The 22,693-nt window shown below is 42.6% G+C and overlaps 1 protein-coding gene and 1 long non-coding RNA gene across 3 annotated transcripts in view; both read right to left on the reverse strand.

Annotated features, from left to right (window-relative positions):
* Window positions 1–22,693, reverse strand: part of LOC127054338 (uncharacterized) — a 788,041-nt gene that overhangs the window by 90,244 nt on the left and 675,104 nt on the right. The window lies entirely within an intron of this gene.
* Window positions 1–22,693, reverse strand: part of ZCCHC24 (zinc finger CCHC-type containing 24) — a 218,517-nt gene that overhangs the window by 69,060 nt on the left and 126,764 nt on the right. The gene's annotated exons all lie outside the window — the stretch shown is intronic.

The raw sequence follows: 22,693 nt of genomic DNA on the forward strand, positions 1-22,693 counted from the left end.
TCTGATATCAATATCTATCCCATTACAGAAGGCTAGTGTCCAGTGATACTCCATAAACTTTTCAATCCAATCTTCAGTTTTCTCTTAGGAAACAGTCAATCAAACCAAACCACACTTATGACTCTTCTGTACGGTGCATCCTCTATGTTACGATAATAATAATGCTTTGTATATCTTCAGCATCTTGCATCCACAGATACTAGAGCATTTCCAAAACAATTAAGAGAGAGAGGATTGCTCCCATTTTATAGACAGGAAAAAAGGGGCACAAAAACTAAGTGAAACCCCAAGTTCATGTAATGAGACCGTGGCAAAGCTGGAGTTCCACAAATCTGAATTCCCAGATTGCTACTATTATCTGCTAGTCAGCATTATTTATCCAAAGTATGTCATATATCTTAAGCACTTACACAGTACCCATCACAAAGTTTCAAAAATGGGTGCCTAAACTTAGGCTCCTAACTTTGGCACCTAAATAAATTGCCTTATTTTTTTCAAAAGCACTGAGCACACAGCAGCTCTTGTGGATGGTGCCCTAAATGGGATTCAATCCTCAAAGGGCTGTTGGGCCTCCATTCCTATTTAACTCATGACTTCTCTTCCGACTCTAAGCACAAGGGTGTCAATTATTACATTGAAATGCATAATTTATCTGTAAGGAACTGGATTGGGATTTATTTCATACTAGCCACAAAATTGTCAGCAGTGGTAATCTGAACTCACTATAAGCCATGGATGGGATTTGGATAGGTGACCTAGCAGTGAAAAGCTCCATATCCCATTATTAAACCCTGGTCCATTCCCCATTGCTGTATTTATTTGCTAGCTGTAGTTAGGAAAGTTTTAATTTTGTTTGATAGTGTGCTTTCGTTTGTAAATCCGCCTTACAGTGCCCCTAAAAGAAATCCTTTAGGTAATTAATTAGCTCTCACAATAAATCACTAAATTGATTAGGTTTTGTTCAATGACAGATCACTCTAAATAATATAATTAGTGGCTTAAAGTATCGTAGGGGGATTTGCTGATAACTGTTAATATAATTTGTGACCTAACGTATTATTTCCCTTGTTTACCCTCCTGAGTATATTTCCTTCATTTCATGACTCATGAGGAAGGGCAGAAAGAAATAATTGAAATGTCCATCATCTAGAGAGTATTGAGATCCACGTGGTTTCTATTTTACATTTTCATTCTCCTACTCCAAATCTTGGAAACAGTGAATCATGTTTTTCTCTGTGGGGGACAGCCTGATAACTACATTATTCCCTCTCATCATAATGTTTACTCTTTTGCCTAAGCTTTTAAGGTTGCTTAACATCCTCTGCTGGATTCTAACAGCCACAGAGTAACTTAAATGCTTTTAGGCAACACACGTCCCAGTAAAGAAAATTTGTACTTAGTAAAAAAAACAAAACAAAACAAAAAACTTCAGCTGTGCACAGAATCTGTTTACTTCTGGTCTCATCAGTAGAAATCCTGCAGAACTTAGAGGCTGATGAACTCTGATCTGGTGTGGGTTTTCTTTCACATGGCTGAATATTAAGCCTTCTTGTCTGTTACAATATTGCGAAAATGTGACCATGTTAAATATGCTATTACTTAGGATGGTATTAAGTATTTTCAGCAAGATTTAGGAGTATAAAAATGCATGCACACTAGAGTATATACATATGATCAATTACTCTGTAGGATTCCATAGCTTTTTTTTTGTCCTCCTAAACTGTTCCTTCACTAAATACATTAATTTGCTATATCATTATTGGATGAGTCTAGTTTAAAAATGTACTGAAACTTTGGATTCATAACATTAAGTATCCAAACCATGCAGATATAATGTCCAGTAGCAAGAATTTGTGACTGATATGCTGCAGATATTTACAGAAAACTTTCACTTGCAGGTTTCATGTAGTGCAGCATTATTTCTGTTTTATTATAATCTATTTATGTCCACTGTTGCAATTTACAAGTGAAAACTATACTTAATTTATATGTAATCCAATAAAGTAGTACAGTAGGTCACAATATAAAAATATGATGTTCTCATCCTAAAGGCTTGTTTGTCCTTATCATGAAACCACCATTCATTTGAGTACATTTCATAATTGCTGTTACAGCAAGGTCCAGGACTCGAACCGTAGATGGATTTGAAGATTAGGATTGACATGTATTGGTGTGTGGGGAACCCTGAACAACACTTGTCTGTACTGGGTCAAGTCAGTTTCAGCAGTTGTTGTTTTTTATTTTGAGAAGCACTACAATTCAAATCATGCCAGTTTAAACAGGAGACAGAAGCTGTGCTCAGTGCAAATGTCCAAAAGGGAATTCTGCTGCTTCAGACCTTGCAATCTCTAGCAAACTTTCATTGTATTAGGGAAAAATCAGAGGCTATCTACACTTTACCACAGCTATCTTGTTTGGTATTAAGTGTTGTATGCAGCAGGGCTTCCCACCTCCAAGCTGGTGTTGTAAATGGCTGTCTTGCTGGTCTGATCAGACATGCTCTGCATCTGCTGTAAGAAAATTTGTTCAACCCCACATTTTAACAGAAGTTAATCACACATCCGATGGGAGGTGTTGAACACAGTTTGGACCTCCCCACACCAAGTCCTGGACATACCCATTGTGACAGGCTCGGTTACAGAGACCCCCTTGGGACTGTCACCTGACATACTGGAATTACCTCTGAGCCCGTTTTTCCTGCCAGCTTGGGACTCCAGAATCCTGCTTTGTTGAGCCAGACAAGCTAGTCTGCTGCAACACAGATTCAAGTCTGGTCCATGGCCCCAAAGCTTCAGACTTGAACCAAAAACTGCTCAGCAGGTCACCTATCTCCAGCACCCAGACACCCAATTCCCAATGGGATCCAAACAGCAAATAAATCCGTTTTACTCTGTATAAAGCTTATACAGGGTAAACTCATAAACTATTTGCCCTCTATAACACTGATAGAGAAAGATGCTGAGTTGTTTTCTCCCCCAGGTATCAATCACTTACTCTGGGTTAATTTTAAACAAAAGTGATTTTATTAAGTATAAAAAGTAGGATTTAAGTGGTTTCAAGTAATAACAGACAGAACAAAGTAAGTTACCAAGCAAAATAAAACAAAACATGCAAGTCTAAGCCTAATACATTAAGAAACTGATACAGGTAGATCTCACCCTCAGAGATGTTCCAATAGGCTTCTTTCACAGACTAGACTCCTTCCTAGTCTGGGCCCAATCCTTTCCCTGGTACAGTCCTTGTTAGTCCAGCGGGCATCTTAGGTAAAAAGCAGGGGCATTCTCATGACTGGGACTTCCCTTTGTTCTCTTCCACCCCCTTTTATAGCTTTGGCACAAGCGGGAATCTTTTGTGTCTCTGGATCCCCACCCCTCCTAAATGGAAAAGCACCAGGTTTAAGATGGATTTCACCATTCTTCCTGGGCTGGCTTACACAAACACAGGAAGGCTTGCAAGTCAACAGCACCATTTACAACCAATTGTCCAAGTCAATGGGAGCCATCAAAATTCTAAACCATCATCAATGATCCATACTTTGCATAATTACAATAGTCCCTCAGAGTTATACTTTATATTTCTAGCTTCAGATACAAGAATGATACATACACACAAATAGGATGAACATACTCAGTAGATTAAAAGCTTTGTAATGATACCTTACAAGAGCATATTCCAGTTACATCATATTTACATTCATAAGCATATTTTCATAAAACATTATGGAGTGCAACATCACATCCATATTAAGTTCAGTTCAACCCAGTTTGAGGGGATGGGAATGAGGATGCAACAGTGTTTGACAACTGATGTTGAACATGGCACAGCCCATAGTGTGTCAGAATAAACACAGTAGCATAAGGTCATCACCTCATTTGGAACAGAAGATGCTTGCTATAACAATTGTCCAGTATGGTCCTGCAAGCATGGTTTCAATGTACAATAATTATGAACTGTGCCAAGATGGATATTTTTTAATCAACTTTTTTTTAAGTTACCCACTGGCTTGTGCAGAATATTTCCTAATGGTCTGAATCCATGACCAGCACAGTTACAAACTGTATGACAACAACAGCATTAGACTGTAACTAGGTTTGAAAATAGTATCAAAGACCATGACTATGTATCATTCCTAATGCCAGAAAGCCACTGTATTGAGAATCTCAGGATGGTAAAGAATTAGAGGCAAAAGCAACAATTTAGGAATGATAGCAATAGTATTGTTCTGATTTTGAAAGGCTGAAGACTAGGGACAGAAATTTTGTCTGTCATTTTTGGACAGGCTGTGTGGGAAATTTACGACATCTGCCTCTCCCAACATAGGGTTTCATTAAATTACAAACTCAACAAACAAAAGCAATCTTTAAATAGTATGTCTGCCTGGTACTTGTGTCAAAACTTGTATTGGACTATCCTGCTAGATATATTCAGTTATGCATTGACATCTGATATTTTTGTGTTTTCCTCAAATTTCAAGTATATGTTATAGTAATGCCAGTAAATCCTTAGCTATATTTAAATCCAGGCTCATGATGGAAGATAACACACACAATGAATATTCTAACTAATACAGAAAGCTTAAAATGCAGCTCTGCGCTGAAAAGTGACTTTGCAAAAAATTTCATTTTGAGATAGCATGTTTATTATGTCTCAATGATTTTCATGGCAAAATACTCATATTGCAAGTAAACAGAAGCTTCTTCTGTCTGCCATTCCTGCAAACTTTACCGTGGGCTCACTGAAGTTTTGCTCTCTCCTTCTCAAGCATTATCAAGTGTTATAAAGGTTCTGTGGGCTAAATTAAGGCATCAGTGATCCCATTGCCTGTGTGAAAGATCTGCTCCTATAGATGTATTTATAATTTTAATTTGTTTTTGAGGTCTACGTTTGGAGCAGGCACCAGAATTAATACAACCAAACAAAATATTTCCCAGCATTCTGAGATACTAGGGGGGAATTAAGAAATATGAGGGCAAATATTTTACATACACAGAATGCAATTCTGGCATGGAAGAGGTGGGAAGCTAAGGTTTTAATTAGTGGAATAATGTGGGTTTATGAAGGGGTTAACTTGTGAGGTTTCTGTTACTTTGAGCATATATGTATACTTTGCATCTAGAAAGAAATATGTGATAAAAAGGGATGCTGAAATATCACAGACTGTCCTGACATGTGAAAGTTAAACATTTCCAGAGAAACGTTCTTTTGATCAAATAGCTCCACAGGACAATTGTGGGAGGGCAGCTATTTGAGAGTTGGGGAATGGTCTTGGTTAAATATTAGGGTTTTTTTTCCCCCAAAGTACACTCAATGCAAAATACAAACATGTATTTAACTTAAGGACAGTAGCATATAATGTGTGCAAGTTAAGGCAAAGATGAAAATAATGGATACACATGCTTTGAAAATATACAGTCAAATCCTCCAAAGATGATAGTCTCATTCCTAGAGGCAATTCAAACAGGTGTGGAAATATTTGCATATTTCCTGTGTAGCCACTAACTTTTGTCCACTGTTGCCTAATGGAAGTGACTTTTCTGTAAGAAGGGCACGGTGACTATCGAAGGGTAATAGGGCAATCTGCCCATTTAAGGCCCTGTTTGATTACCAGTCCCATTCAGGAAGGGGTCAGGGGATGTCTTTAAAGGGCTCGGAGAGTTTGTCTGGAGGGGAGCTGGCTCCTAGGCCTGGCTCTGGAGCATCAAGGGAGATATAGAGTGAAAGGTCTCTAAGCCCCTACAGCCTGCATGGGACGGGGAATGGCTTTGTTTTGTGTTATTTGGTGAGTTTTGAGTTTGAATTAATAAAATCTGCCCTCAGGGAGGGGTCTGAGAGAGACCGAGGAGTGGCAATGAGGTTGAGGAAGCCCAGCAGCCTACAGTTCTTTGTTATCCATTCATGTGATTAGACCTCTGTTACCCTCCTGAGACATTTTACAAAGTTCCCAAATTAAATTTATAGAATTAAAATGGGTCCATCATTCTGAGAAAGGGTTTGTTTCGCTTGTACAGTTTCTCAGTGTGCAGGTTATACTGCATGTAGAATTGTATGTAGAAAAAGCAGGTGCTTGGCAGAAAACTTGAACTTGGCAACAACGTTGGGACTCCAGCTCCTATGGCTGACAGAGATTGTAAGTGCTGTTTTATTTCAATGATTGCATGTGTGAGCAGTTGGGAACAGTACATGTTCCATCCCGCATAGTGCAGAAAGATGGGTAGGGGAACAGAAGGACCACATAACTAGCCTGACCTTTTCTACCTGCAATATCTATGAAGAGAAGATCATCAGTGAACAATCTTGACTGCTTTTTACACATTTATATTCTTCATTGTTGCAATAATTTTTTGCTTCTGAGATCAGACAACAATGGTAACCTGAATGAACTGAACTGACTGACAGCCACGCTGCTAAAATAATCAGTTTACAGGTGTTGTATCAACAGGCAAGGTAGTAACAAACTTCAACAGGACTTTATTTTTAAAGTGGAAACCTCTTTACCAAGCTTCTGCTGCATCCTCTGTAAGTCTCACTCTGCCTCCTCAACTCCTCCTCCCTCCTTCCTGTTTCCTGTCCTTTCAGACTCTCAACAGCCAGTGCTCCCAGTTCTAATAATCACAAGCAACATCTAAACACCACAACAGGGCTTCCCTGATATCTGATTGGCAACTATAACAGGAGAAAAAAATGAAATTGACACTACACCAGAATAGTAAATTTGCAACAGTATTGTAAAGAGAACTCTGTGTGTAATGAGAAACCATTGGACATCCAAGTGTAATGAGTACTGGCATGCACCCAAAATTTAATCCTCTGATCCACAGTCTCCTCTGATAAAGGAGGAAGTTGAACATTAAATGAGGGGCAAGAAAATGATTCTGACAAAACAAAAGCAGCTACCGTTTTTTGGGTCAGTTTGTTTGAAGATCTTTATTTGGAACACTTAATTGATTGTGTCCAGAGGACTTTGTAGTACAGTTAAGTCAATAGATTGTTGTGAATCTTCAGGCTCACTGCATTCAAAATTCCTCATGGAAATCAAAAGGAGTCCTTTGTGTAGAATTCTTTTGGGATGGGCCCAGGGTATCTTGTGAGATCTCTTCTGATCTAGAGGTTTCATAAATCATTTCTTTGTAGACTCAGCCAGGACTTTTTAAATTGAACATTAGAAACCCAAGTTAATTTTCTAATTTCTTAATGTACTTTAACAAATCATATGATGCTATTTTTTTTTAACCTGGGCTAGTTTTTAATTTTGGGATTTTCAAAGGAACTTAAGGAAGTCAGGCAGAGCTAACACTCATTGAATTTCAGCAGCATCTCTACTAAGCCAGAGAATCTTACTACACTTAGACCTGGATGTACATCTGCACCATAGTTCCTTGAGAGCAGTAATTGTGGCAGTAAGGTGCAGGTAATGGGGTCCACTGACTCTACAATGAATACAGCACTTTAGAAACAATAATTAATTAAGCCTCACAACACTCTTCTAACATATGTTATTATCTACATTTATAGATTGGGAAATATGAGATATAGACATGTTAACTTCAAAAGGAGCTTCTAATGAAGGGTTGTTCATATTTTAGGTAGCCAACTTTAGACACAGTTCAACTGGAGGTGTGAGGGCTCAGCAGTCCTGAAAATCCTGAGGGGGGTCTACAGATATTCAGTCCTTTGGAAAATTAGGACTTCTGTGTCCGTAGCTGGGCACCCAAAACACGAAGGCACTCCAATTTAGAGTCTACTTTGGAAATTTGGCCTCAGTAACTTATTCAAGGTCACCCAAATCAGAAACAGAACCAGGAAATGAACCCAGGAGTCTTGACTCTGGTGGTAATTTCCTGTTTTAATCGCTAAACATTTACATTTGCTTTATTTTTATTTTAACCTTTAAACCATCATAACTCCTCTCTGTCAGTAATTTCACTTAGTTTGCTGGAAAAACTACAGCATTCTCTGCAGGCATTTTGATATTGTTTTTGTGTGGATGTTGATAGTTTGATACCATCACAGATATTATTTTCCTCCCCGTATCTTCAGTTTCCTAAATGCTGAATCAAAGGAAATCTGGATGTTCAAACAAACAAGCCAGTTTTCTCTAGTTAGAAATAGCCTTAAGAACTAGTGACAGCAGCAGCCCTCTCCGGTCTTCAGTTCTGCCCAAGCCAAGCTTAAGAGGTTGACAAAACAAATATGCAAATGCTCACAAACAAGCACTTATGTGGAGGCAAAACCCAAATGTGATGGTCTTGATAAGATGCTAACCACCAAGAGAGGTCCTGGGACAGTCACTTCCAGGCCCTCTTTCTTATTAGTACACACATTTCTTGTCCATGGGTTGTGCTGGGAGCAGGATGATTGAGTCAAACAGGACTTTCCAAGAAACTGAATGCTCCCTCATGTCTGAGGGGCTTGGGAGTTCCTTATTCTTCCAGGCCAGAAGAGTCTCTGAGCCACAGTCCAAAGGTAACATGTAAATGGCTCTCCTCCAACAGAATCCAAAGCTTGTCCTTAGCCAAGTGCTAAGAAGGAGCAAGAAACACACTTATGTGCTTCTCCTCATTGGACCTTTTTGGCTTTTCTAGCCCAAAGCACCGTTCCACCGTTCAAAGAGCAGGCTTTGACTTCCCTAGACAGCTGGCCTCTGGTTCATTTCCCCTTCACACTAATTTCCTGTTCCATGATGGTTCAAACAGCATTTGCAGCAATTCTTCCCCCACCCCATCCTATGGCATTTATAGGGCACCAACAACTGTTGTATCTAGGCACATTATAGTGTAAAGTTAAGCACAATGATCATCTTGGACTTTGCTCTTTCCATCCTGTGGTTTGTTCAGTAAACTTTGCCTTCTCCTCTTCCTGCTTCTTCTCTATTATTACAGATAGTTTTGTGCTAAAACATGGCCCCTGGCTTAACTTGGCTAAGTGTAGCTAGCACAGTGCCCCTACCCATTATGGAGATGGATTGTGTGTTAACTGTGCTAGACACACTCTCTTCTCCCCTTCCTCACTGGTAGTCTGTAGCATAGTTTCTGCGTTTGGTTGTAAATGGTATGTGTGGAATCCAATCCATGCTACAGCTGTTAGACTCTAACAGTGTTCGAAAATAATTCAAGCAATAGCAGGGACAAGGCCCGAGTATTTTCAGCTGTCTCCCATCTGGGTAGCTGGGAAGCTGACTCAGGCTTTAAACTCTGAATTTGATTTTAAAAAACCCCTTACTCCCTCATAAATCTCCAAGTCTTTCCCCCAGCATCTGACTTTTTCCCTGTGCAGGGTCTAAATACACCATCATGCCAACATTTCAAATATTATTTAATGTTGCCCATAGGGATAAGCTGCATCTCAACACCTCCTGAGCATTGGGGATGTTTCGATCCAAACTCTGATTAACAAGTAACAACAACTTGCTTCTGTTGACGTTCATGTGTTGTCACCATTCTAGTTAGGGCTCCAGGTCCTGCCACCCCACCATGGCCCCTTTGTGCTGCTCTGGCTTAAGGAATTTTCTGGGAATTCCCCTTGTACAAAGGGGTTCCCAGGTAGCATACTTGCCATGCTGGCCCTGCGACACCACCACCTTCACAGCCCCCAGCAGAGGGAGTGATTCCTGCCTGCCAGCAGGCTCCTTTGGTTGCTGACAGAACCGGGCACAAGTTAGAGTAGCTGTCAAGCTGTTCTCATTAGTGCCAGGGCTGAACGGGACCATAGCTGCTCCTGGCATCAGGGAATAGCAAAGATGTCGCAAAACCACCTTGCCTGCTCCCCACCTGGTCCTGTGCCAAGTAGAGCTTAGCCTGGCCCAGGGATCTGACTCCTGACACTTCCCATCAGCTGACTTCTAACAATAATGTTTTATCTAGGATGTATACTGAAATGCGGAAACCAACTAAATTCTCTTACCTGTCTGGTTCAAATGTTGGCTTTTAAAAGCCAATGAATGTCTTTCCTTTAGCTAGATCTAGCATATGCACAGATCCATGGCCTCTTATTCTGTGCTGTATAAGCAACAAAAATGGCATCAATATTTCACAACCCCCCTCCCGGCACTCCTCCACACTTTCTTTTTTTATCCCTTTCCTTTCTTCAGCCAAAACCACAAATTGCCCATAATGAGATTTAAAAAGTGTTTAAGTTAATCTTTTCTGTTGGTAACTGGCCAGCGGAGCTCTAACAGGACCTATCAGATCATGCATCTCATGAAAGAACCTGCCAAATTGCTTGGCAATGATGGATACAATAAAGGTCTCTTTGCTTCCCCTGGACAATTCTGCCAAAGTATCAGTTTGAACAGTCAGCAAAGAACAAAACACCCAGCCCCAGTGCCCAGCTTTGAGACTGGATTCATTATAAACAACTTGCAGAAAGTTCCCTCAAAATAAAATGTAAAAGGAGCAATTTATTAAACTCCTTCCCCCTCTGCTTCCCTCTCCCATCAATGCCATGTGCTCCAGGGACCAGCAGTTTGTTACATATCCAAAAGGTACAGAATGCAGCAAGAGAAAGTCAGCCTGATATTGGATGTGTGACTTACCCAGAGGGCTTCTTAAGCATCTGTGTGCAGGGGACCCTTGATCAAATAAATTTCTCTCCTTGTAACGTAAGAGTAATAACAAAACCCACAAACTTGATTCACTGACTAACTCCCAAGAAAACCAGTGTTTTGTGAAGTGGGGGTAAAGGCAGAGCTATATCTTGGAATTTGCGCTCTCTACAACGTATAAAGCCAACATTATTATAAAGGGGGAGAGTGAAACCACCACAGATCTCTGCTTCACACTCCTTTGAATAGTTTTGGAAAAGAGGAAGCACAGAGTGATCTTGCTCATGTTCAGAAACTAACATGGTATAGAACATACAGAGGCTATTGGATTGAAAATGGAGGAAGGATGGTCCAGTGATTAAACTGCAGCATTGGGAAGCAGGAGTCCAGGGGTCCTGTTCCCAATTTCTTGCGTGACTGTGGATGTTTCACTAAACTTCTCATTGACTTTTCTCTGCACAGTCTTTTGGGATGGGACATGACCTTTCGGTGCTAATGCTATCCATTAGGAGTCATCTCGTGATAGCGTTCCTGCGAGGAGTCTGGGTGTAGCCCCAGACCCATGGCCGTGCTCGGCAAGAGTAATGCCAAGATGGCAGATGAGCCTAGCTCATGAGTTTGTTAAATGTTTTTCCTCATCCTTATCTGATTCTCTCGCTATTTTAAATCTAGGTTACAAATACTCTGATGAACAGATTGTGCCTTTCAGAAATATCGCTGACGTAATCTATCTATTTACTGTGGCTATGTGAGGTCTGTGTTGGATGACATTGTTGCTTTTGAAGTATTTAACTGAGTTATATATCTTTTTAATGATGTATATAACACAAGAGACATGCTACAGAAACCAATTTGAGGCTAATGCAGTGAGCATCCTAGTTTTTGGCATAGCTGGTATGCAGTAGCATGATGAGTATTCCTATTATTTGATATGGGAATGTTATGGGAAAGGAGGGGTAAGTGCTAGAAACCAAACCATTAACCAAAGCCTTGCTATTCAAATAGTAAGCATCTATCATCCTATTCATTGGACAACACGTAGTGTGAGCTATCCAGATATTGCCGGTCGAATGAGTTATGAGTTTGACACACTAAATCACAACATGTGGGCAACACATGGGTGACAAACAAAGGGAATGTTACAGGAGAGGCCTCAGGTATTTTGTGAGGAAAAAATAGAGGAGGAGACTCATTCAGCTCTCATCCCATATATGACATCGTGGTATAGTGCCATTAGTGATTCTGTGATAACTGGTTCAGGTGTATGCTCTTGACATCCCTGGATGTCTGAGAGATCTTATACAATCACATTAATAACACAAGTGTATTGCCCCTGCTGCGTATCTTCTAGATCTAGTTTGTTAAATGCATTGAAGTTATGGTACTTGATAGAGTTGGCTTTGTTAGTTATCATTGACATGAAACTTGTTTTGGATATGTTGCTCTCAGTTTCCTGCTCTCCTCATGTTGCCCCAGTTACCATTACCATTCTTAAAATCTGATCTGTGCAGACAATGATATTCTGATTTGTGGGGCCCCATATAATGAAGCTAGGGCAGGCACCCCACAAAACAAGCAGAGCTTTTCCCTCCAGTCCTGCATATTATACACAGTCTAGCAGGGCCACCTCTTCCAGTCCTGATGACAAGGGGTTGGGATAGGAAAAAGGGCAATGAGTGGCTGAAGGTGCTGCATGGCCCTCACACAGAATCTCATATATTAGAGGTAGAAAAGCCACATTAGGCCATCATTCTAGACCACTTCTTTATCAGTGCAGGACTGTTGCCTAAAGCAGCGATTTTCAAACTGTGGGTCATGACTCCTTACTGGTTTGCGGAATGTAAGGCAGTGGATCACGGCAGCTCTGGTCAGCACTGCTGACCAGGCCATTAAAATTCCCGTTGGCAGTGATGCCTGGCTAAGGCAGGCTAGTTTCTACCTTTTCCGACACCTCATTGCACCCCGGAAGCGGCCAGCAGCAGGTCTTGCTCCTAGGTGGGGGAGGCCACAGGGCTCCGCACGCTACCCCCGCTGCAAGCACTGGCTTCATGCTCCCATTGGCCATCAGCTGGAGGGGGGGGCGGTGCCTGCGGGTGAGAGCCATGCGGAGCTGCTTGTGTGGCTCTGCCTAGGAGCTGGATTGGCTGCTGGCAGCTTCCAGGGTGTAGCGCAGTACGTGATGTCAGGACAGGAAGGAAGCCTGCCTCTGCACCCTGGCTGTGCTGCTGACCGGGAGCCGCTGGAAGTAAGCCAGCGCCCCAATCCCCTGTCCCAGCCCTGCCCCCCCAAACCTGGAGCCCCTTCCTGCATCTTAAACCCCTCATCCCTGGACCCACCCCACAGCCTGCACCCCCAGCCCAGAGCCCTGACCCCCCTCCTGCACCCAACCCCTGTCTGAGCCCCCTCCAAACCTGGAGTTCCTTCCTGTACCCCAATCCCCTCATCCCCAGCCCCACCCCACAGCCTGCACCTCCTGCCCAGAGCCCTGATCCCCTCCCACACCCCAACCCTCTGCCCAAGCCCTGAACGCCTCCCAAACCGCTCATCCCCAGCTCCGTTGGGTCATAGGCATCAAAAATTTTCTTCAGCTGGGTCACCAGAAAAAGTTTGAAAACCACTGGCCTACGTACACTTACGAGCATGTTGTTCCACCTAGTTTTTCAGTTGTCTCATGCAACGAGGAGTCTACTTTTTCCTTTGAGAAATATTTCCACAGCCCAATATGCAAGGAAGTATTGACCTAAATCATCTCTTTCTTAATTTCATCCCAGTACTCATAGTTATACCTTCATGTGACACTGTAATTCCTTTTCCGTGCTTGCACCCTTCAAAAAGCTTTAGACTGTTATCACATCCTGCACAAAATCCCCAATCCGAGCGCTGCCCTACCCAAGGCACACATACTTAGTTCTTTTAATCTTTCCTTTTATGACTGTAATTCCCCCCAGTCCCTGTTTGTGTCTATTGTTCTTGTAGCGAATCCCTCCACTTGGTCAATGTCTTTCTAATAAGGTAGTTCTCAGAACAGAATGCAGTGTTCCAGGAGCAAAGCCTTAGAGAGAGGGATGTGATACTTATCCATCATGCAACTTCCTTTTTATTTTCCTTCTACAAGTTTCCTATCCATGCTCTCTTTAGGATTGGATTGAAAATTACATTTATTAAGCAGTGTCAATTGACCCGTTACAGGTAGTTTTGAAATGTCAGAAGACTTATTTTACCATAGGGTCACTTCGACGTGTGAGTAAGCATGTCTCTTTGCAGTGCCGGCTGCTTAGAAAATCAATCACCAACCTACTGTAATCACAACTGAAATTTGGATCTGGTTTCCACAATGATAAACCATGGGTAAGATTTGGCAGCGTTCGTCAGTAATAGCACACACATGTTTTCTGATGCTGATTAAAATGATAGGCATAGTTGTGACGGATGAGCTGATCAAAGCCTAGAAATCCAAGAAACTGGCTTGGCAAACGCTCTATCGTTTAAATCAAATCTGTGCAGCAGATCTTTCAAAATCCTAGCCAGGCTTTTGGAATGGAGATTTTTCTTCAATTGAGCTGATCATTAGAGCCATCCCAGGGTGAAAAGTATACAAGCCACTTTCAGACAATGTTCAGTTCTAAGCGCTGCAGCAGCTGGGCTGCCAAATATTTGTTACTGTCTGACGTCTCAACTAACAAATGTCACTAGTGCTAGGAGAAGTCGGGAGTGTGGATACTGTTTTTTCTGTTGATGTTTAGCATTAATCCCACCCACCACAACTTGACTGAGGGGAGGGAGGCATGTAGTTTGCTAATTTACTATAAAATCCCCAAGAAGAATGGTTAAATGTTTTCTCCATCGTACAGTGGTGTGCTATTTTCACAAGCCTCTGCCTTCATAATGAAGAAAAGCTGGAGGTACTCTTACAAAGGAAGCACTGCACAATGAATACAGATGGACAATTATTTGAAAAGAAGTCTGGTCTGTAGGGAAGGTCTTGGACTTCTGAGACCTAAGTTCAATGCCCTGCTTTATGCCAGACTTCCTGTGTGACTTTGGGCATGTCACATAATCACTCTGTGTCTCAGTTCCCCATCTGTGAAATAAGAATGATGATACTTTCTTTCTCTCGCTTTCGTGTCTCCTCTGCTTGGACTGTAAGCATTTCAGGGCAGGGTTTGTCTCTTCTTCTGTGCCTATGTCCATTACTGGAGGTGTAAAAGCATAGTAGTCCATTATGATCCGCTGCTTATCTCTCAGTAGATGAACAGTCCTTTTGATCCACGCAGGTTACTACATCATCCATGTAAGATCTTGGTTCTCTGCCTTGTATTCTTCTTCTATCATCTTTCCCTTCCAGTGCCCATAAACCTGCACGGCCAATGAACCCCTTAAAATGTGCCCTTCAAGTCAACTCTTTCTTTTTCATAAGACTTCTGAGCAGCATTTGCTGAGTTCCAAGGGTTCACAATATGAACTAACCTCAAAGAGAGTTTATCTTACCTCAGGTTTCATTTCATTCTCGGGAACAGGTACCTAGTGCTTCTCATTTGGAAGCTCAGATGTTATGCTTACATTTATGGCATGTATAGTCCAGCGGGCAAAGGCTGAGAGCTGTTACCATGATAAAGAACAAGTTTCTCAACGGCACAAAAGGGAGGTGGCTGAGCCCCCCCGTGCCTTTGAAAATTTCCCTTTGAATTAATATCTTGTGTGATGGGGCAAGGCCAGATGGCTACAGTAAAGTAGTAAGGAATGGGTATGTTAGCCCCAGGCTAACCAAATCCCTAGTACCATGGTAACCAAATGGCAGTTGCTCCAGGTTAATCAAGACACCTGGGGTCAATTAAGATCTTTCTAGGAGTCAGTGGAGATAGCTACATTGATTGGGCCACCTGAAGCCAATCAAGGGCTGTCTGGAACTAGTTCAAGGCCTCCCAGTTAGTCAGTGAGATTCGCATGTGAGGAGCTGGGAGCAAGAGGGCAAGGAGCTGAGAGTGAGAGAGTGTACTGCTGGAGGATTGAGGAGTACAAGCATTATCAGACACCAAGAGGAAGGTCCTGTGGTGAGGATAAAGAAAGTGTTTGGAGGAGGCCATGGGGAAGTAGCCCAGGGAGCTGTAGCTGTCATGCAGCTGTTATAGGAGGCACTATAAACAGCTGCGATCCACAGGGCCCTCGGCTGGAACCCGGAGTAGAGGGCGGGCCCGGGTTGCCCCCAAACCTCCCAACTCCTGATCAGACATAGGAGGAGTTGACCCAGATTGTGGGTTCCACCAGAGGGAAAATCACTGAGGTGAGCAAATCCGCCAATAAGCGCAGGACCCACCAAGGTAGAGGAGGAACTTTGTCACAACTAGTGTCAGGGGTGGGATTCTGACTTAGAGGCGTTCAGTCATAATCCCACAGATTGTAGCTTCGCCCCATTGGCTCCTCAGCCAAGCACATACACCAAATGTCTGAACCTGCGGTTCCTCTCGTACTGAGCAGGATTACTATTGCAACAACTGTGTCAAAGGTTGACTTTCAATAGAGCGCAGTGAGGGAGCTGCTCTGCTACGCACGAAACCCTGACTCAGAATCAGATGGTCTACGAATGATTTAGCACTGGGTTCCCCACGAACATGCGGTGAGCAACAGGTGAGAGGCGGCCCCCTTCCGGCTGCGCTCCGGTCCCCTAAACATAACGATACAGCAGCGCCACAGAGCCTCGGTTGGCCCCGGATAGCTGGCTGGAAGGGGACCGCCTCTCACCTATTGCGCACCGCATGTTCGGGGGAACCCGGTGCTAAATCATTCGTAGATGACCTGATTCTGGGTCAGGGTTTCGTGCGTAGCAGAGCAGCTGCCTCACTGCGCTCTATTGAAAGTCAACCTTTGACACAGTTGTTGCAATAGTAATCCTGCTCAGTAGGAGAGGAACGGCAGGTTCAGACATCTGGTGTATGTGCTTGGCTGAGGAGCCAATGGGGCAAAGCTACCATCTGTGGGATTATGACTGAACGCCTCTAAGTCAGAATCCCACCCCTGACACCAGTTGTGACAAAGTTCCTCCTCTACCTTGGTGGGTCCTGTGCTTATTGGCGGATTTGCTCACCTCAGTGATCTTCCCCTCCGGTGGAACCCACAGTCTGGGTCAACCCCTCCTATGTCTGATCAGGAGTTGGGAGGTTGGGGGGGAACCTGGGCCTGCCCTCTACTCCGGGTTCCAGCCCAGGGCCCTGTGGATCGCAGCTGTTTATAGTGCCTCCTATAACAGCTGCATGACAGCTACAGCTCCCTGGGCTACTTCCCCATGGCCTCCTCCAAACACCTTCTTTATCCTCACCACAGGATCTTCCTCCTGGTGTCTGATAATGCTTGTACTCCTCAATCCTCCAGCAGTACACTCTCTCACTCTCAGCTCCTTGTGCCTCTTGCTCTCAGCTCCTCATATGCGAATCTCACTGACTAACTGGGTGGCTTTTAACTAGTTCCAGCCAGCCCTTGATTGGCTTCAGGTGGCCCAATCAATGTAGCTATCTCCACTGCCTTCTAAAAAGATCTTAATTGGCCCCAGGTGTCTTGATTAACCTGGAGCAACTGCCATTTGGTTATCATGGTACTAGAGATTTGGTTAGCCTAGGGCTAACATACCTGTTCCTTACTACTTTACTGTAGCCATCTAGCCTTGCCCCATCACACTTGCTAGACATTCTCTACTCCTCCCATCAAGCCTTTCTATTAAGGAATGACATTACATTGAGGAAAGCTGAGCATGAATTGTCGTGGCTAAGTGCAAGTAAAGCAACAAAGTTAGGTAACTAAAGTAAGCAAATTAAGAACGAAGAACAAAAATATAGTGTTTGGCATCAAACTGTCGTCAGAACCGAGAGAGGCAATACCCAGTATATAGTGATGATCTGCATTAATTTTGTGGGCTTTGTGTTACTTTGCAGGATTTCTCCCATGGTCTCATGAGAAGATGAGCTAAAAGGAGTTGAGAGAGGATGAATCACTCTGCCCAGGAGATGCTTTCCGCAATGACTTGTATTCTGAGCTGGAGGAAACACCTTCTCCAAGGTGTTTCTCTACTAGGGTTTCTCTGGACCACAACTTGCATAGTACAATAAGCTAAAGGAACCACATGTCCGGAAGGAATGGTTTCTTACTCTCTGCAGGTGTCCTTTCCTCTAGTGACATGCACTCTGCGACAAAGGAATCACTTGCCACAGGAATTGTTAGAGAACAATCTCTGTAAGCAGTAGTCTGGTAGCAGGTACTATATAAATGCATTGATGTCCCAGTGTCCTTTTCCTATAACAAGACCTTTATGCTGGTTGCTATTTTAAATGTCCTAAAATCAAATGAAGCTTCTGATAGTGTGTGTCATGTCCTGTCTCAGCAATTGCTACAACCTTCTTATTTGCATAAAAACTCAAATTGATTTTTTCCTCTAATATCATATCAATAACACTGAATGAGTGATACTGAGTGCTGCTGTATGCAAAACCATTGCCATTTGATCTAATTAAGTGCTGATATTTAGGACCTGATATACAAAACTGTGTGTATGCAACTCCACATATAATTTGCAGGTGCAGTTACTATACATGAACACCCAAATCAGCTATGTGTGCCTGCAAATAGCCAGTTTCATGCACAACTGGCTTTTGTCTAGCTTGCATACCAGCAGGACCCTATGTATATCCAGGAATGCAAATGGCTGCCTAACTACCCTCCTTTTCAGTTATATATTTTCAAACTTAATCCAGATCCTAAATTTTCAATAATAATATAAAATGTAAATCTCTGGCCCTTATGGATGTGAAGATAACCGTCAAACTGTGAACCAAATTTTAGCTGACACAGTGAAGCAAACAGACAACCTGAAAAAACAGCTCTAAGGGAAAATAAATACTGTACTGGTTATGTTATTTATTTTCATATTTAATTCACAAGGAAAGCTTCGGGGGGCGGGGAGGCTGTGAGGAAGGTGCAGTGCTTACATGAATCTGGGTCCTGCCATATAATTTAGGTCTAATGTGTCATATAAAACATGGGGACTCATGTATCGGATTAGTACATGCAACAGCTAATGCTGTATTTGCACACTAGCGTGAAGTCAGGCATATTCTTATTTTTTTAAAGGGGGCCCTCGGTGTTACAAAATCATACTTTTATCTCACGCTATTTGGAACAATAAGTAGTTGAAATCCTTCTTTCCCCCTCTTTTATACAAAACGGCCCATACCAAGTTAATTATGAGGAAACTAGAAATGCATTCCCCCTTAATAGCTTCCTGATGTGTGGTTTTTTTTTCCCCCTCTCTCTTCATATGGTGCTTGAATATTTACAGTGGCAATCCCTCACCTCACATGCACGCTATGGTAAGCATGCTGGGACTTTATGGTTGGCATCGGAGTTTGGGAGTGGTGAAGACAACATCCTTGCTGTAGTCAGACTTGATCGTCTCCAGACTGAGATAAGGGCTCACATTTTTGGTCTTATAGGACCTGTTTAATTGGGCTATACTTGGAGAACAGTGGCCTCAAATTGTGTTTCAGATTCCCCCAAGGTCTAATATGGTGCAGTTGGGACACTGCTCTTATGATCACTTGGTAGGACTAATAAAGACTATCTTTTTTTCTTTTACCTAGCAATATAGGGGCTCAGTCACACCCCTGCCTTCTTACAGGTCACAGTTCCCTCCCAGAGGTAAAGCAGATAGGAAGGAAGCCAGACATGAGTGCAGGTCATAATGCTCCTATACAGGGAAAAAAAGGGGAAGTTTCTTCTCCTCTGCCATTGCTCCAGAGAATGTATATATAAAGCACTGGCCAGGGGAAGAGAGTTTGAGTTGGAATTTATCAACAGCATATTGATGACACATCTTTATGTCTCCATTAGACCCAAACAGTTCAGTTTCTTTCCTTATTAAGTGCCTAGACTAGGAGACTAGGTGATGGATGAGAATGAGGTTGCTGAAGGTCCAAGCCAGGCAAGATGGATGAGCTTCTGGTTGGTTGCAGGAAACCTCCAGAAAATGTGGAGGGGTGGTATGTGGACCCTCTAATTGAGAATGAGGGTCAGTAAGGTTTGCACATTACAGGATGATTGCCGAGTCTGATGGCAACACTAGCTAATGCTGCTTTTAGTCCTGTGCATTTCGCTAGAAATCTGATTTAACTATTACAAGGACAAGGATTGCTTTCCATTTAGAATTAGAAACATTTTCAAATTCTTTTAAAGATTTTTATCTCATCAAAACAAATCTTGGAAAGCAAAGGAAAACACCGTTAACAAGATAAGGGCCAGGTGGATTTCAGAGAAAAGGATGTCGCTAAAAGAGTTCTGCCTTTTTCCTTCCTAGGCTTTTTAAATGAGCTGTGTCCTTTTTCTCTTATCTACCAAGTCCTGGGTTTAGAATTCTGGACCAGATTCAGAAGTTAAGTAAATTATTACTTAAATTACGTTGGTAAATTGACAGGTGAGTGGGAGTTGGTGTAACCTGAGTACTTAGGATATGAAAGGGTAGACTTTTAGTAAGAAAAGCAGCCAACAGGAATGGTAGTCTTGTGGTTAAGGCCCTGGAGTGGGCCTCTGGAGATCTGGTTTTAAGTCCTAGCTTGACCACTGACTTCCTCTGTAAGCTTGTGGATAAATCACTTAATTTATCTGTGCCTCAGTTCCTTATCTGTAAAATGGGTAACAACAGCATATGTCTCTATTTCATGTTGTGAAAATATATTCACTGATGTGTGCTAGGTGTTCTGGTATTATGGAGCTGAGCAGTATGGAAGAGACTGTTGAGTTATGTGAAGTTCTGGCAGGTATTTTTTTTTTAATGAATGCTAGCCAAGGGCTGATACCAGTGAACTTGACCTCACTTCTTGATATTGCATATTTTAAGATATTTAAGATGCATCTGACGAAGTAGGTATTCACCCACGAAAGCTCATGCTCCAAAACGTCTGTTAGTCTATAAGGTGCCACAGGAGTCTTTGCTGCTTTTACAGATCCAGACTAACACGGCTACCCTTCTGATAATTGATTGGAGTAGCTGAGGCTGTCATTTTCTTCAAAAATGTCGATGCCATCTCCACTGATGTGTCTCTCTCTCTCTTTTTTTTTAAAACCCTAGACCCCAAGGTCCACCATGGCAGCACTTCAACAAGCATTCCCATTTTAGAAGCTGGAATATGTAGATACACGGTCATTTTGAAGGATTCCTACTCATGAGTCCTTCATGTTAAAGCCAGAGTATCGTCTCTTTCCTCTCACCTACTCCCCCCAAAATCAGTACAAAGACTCCCAGCTCCCACCTAGTCTCCACTTCCTAAGGAGATGTAACAGAGGCTCAGTGCATGCTGGGATACTTGTACTCATGCAGCAGCCTGTCCTTCTCTAGGATGAAATGAGCAAGAGACTCATTGTTTCCAGCTGGAATGGGCCCTTTGCTCTGAACGATTAAGAAAAAGGAAAGGAAATAAAGACCAGATGAGTAACCTCCCTCCCTCCCTTCTTTTTTTCCCCCTCCCTGAGATGATACATGAAAACACCAGTTGAGTCAGTCAGCCTGCTTTAAATTACAGCATTCTTTTTGAGCCTGGAAAAATACACGCTACGCGCACCTCAAGTATTTGAACCTTGACTTTGGCTCCTGCCATCATCCTGAGATGAGTAAATGTTTATGGCATTTAACAATGCAAGTCAAGTACTTCTTCCATATCTTCCTCTGCCCTTAACTTCTTTCTTCTGGAAAAACCTTGTCCTGTCATACAACAGTGTGCTTCAGAGCGGAAGCCCCTTCCCTTCACAACTCAACCCCCCCGTGAAGCTGCCAGGCATGATTACAATCTAACTCAAGTTTCTTGAGTCCTAGCAGTTGGTCATGGCTAGCATGCATGACAACACTAATGGGCATGGTTTACTGGCTTGGCGAACCTGGACTCCAGTGCATGTTTCCTTCTGGTGCAGATGTTAGGAGGGAGTTCCTTGTTGGAGTAGCAACAAGATGCATGTTGCCCCCAGCCCATCTGAACCATCTTTCAAATAGTTGCCAGCTGGCTCAGCAACTCTCCACTCTTCATTCCCTTGTACTGCTCTGTTGGGCAGGGCAGGTTTTCACCGTCTTATTAGTTTAGTGCATCAGCAAAGGTTTGGAGCAATAGACATCAGCACTAGTTAGAAGATCACCCTGTCTCAAAAGCTTACCTGTCTTCAAAACTTGTCCATATCTAGGCATGCAAGCATAGTACTGGGAGACTCTGTCCCATCCTTTCCTGTTCTTGCGGTTAAATATTCTACTACAGTTTACCACAGCATGGATACAAAATGAGCCTGTATCCTTTGAGGAGTTGTCTGTGTCAGGCTACTAATGTCCACTGACAGCTGCATAAACTAATCAAGCTTTCTGACCATCAAAATTTTTCGATAGCCATAGAATTTTAGGGACTTTTAAAATTTCAATAAAAGACTTGTTAAAAGGCAATGGGTCAAATTTAATTCCCAGTGTAACTCCACACACTGTCACATTCAGAGATATGGAGAGCCTTGAAGCTGAGGATAAGGAAGCTGTGGATGGTGGCGGGAGAGGGGGAGGGAGAGAAGCTAGTAAGAGGATCTGTAGCGAGTGGGGCAACGTGATCAAAATGGCAGGCAAATAAGGTGATTTTTCACAACAGCATTCTGGATGGACTGAAAGGGAGCAAGGTGAGAAGTGAGGAGGCCAGAGTTTGCAGGAATGGGGATGAGAGACGGCCAAGGAACAGAAAAGGAATTAAACAGAAGGGATGAACCATTTTTGTATTAAGTCTTTCCACTAATGACCAGCCTTCAGTCTCCTGGATAAAGGTTTGAGTTGTAGACGCTGGCAGCAAGTGGGCTGAGATTTCCTTATTAGTACTTTTTATTCATCTGCTATTCTCCCTACTCCTCCTTTTTTAAAAAAAACCCTCCACTTCAGCACCTCTTAACTTTTCAAAATATATTTGGACAGTAGCCCAGATTGCTTTTCCTGTGTTAAATAAACATACTTTTCCCATCAAAGACACATATAGTTTCCTTACCGTTGGTACCTAGAATCTGACCGCATGAGAGTCCCCACTCTGCATCTATGCATAGGTTATATGATTTCTTTCAAAACAGATGGGAAGCCTGTCACCCACTGGGTCACTCTTCTGAATC

This window comes from Gopherus flavomarginatus, chromosome 6 (genome assembly GCF_025201925.1).
Source record: "Gopherus flavomarginatus isolate rGopFla2 chromosome 6, rGopFla2.mat.asm, whole genome shotgun sequence".
Lineage (NCBI taxonomy): Eukaryota > Metazoa > Chordata > Testudines > Testudinidae > Gopherus > Gopherus flavomarginatus.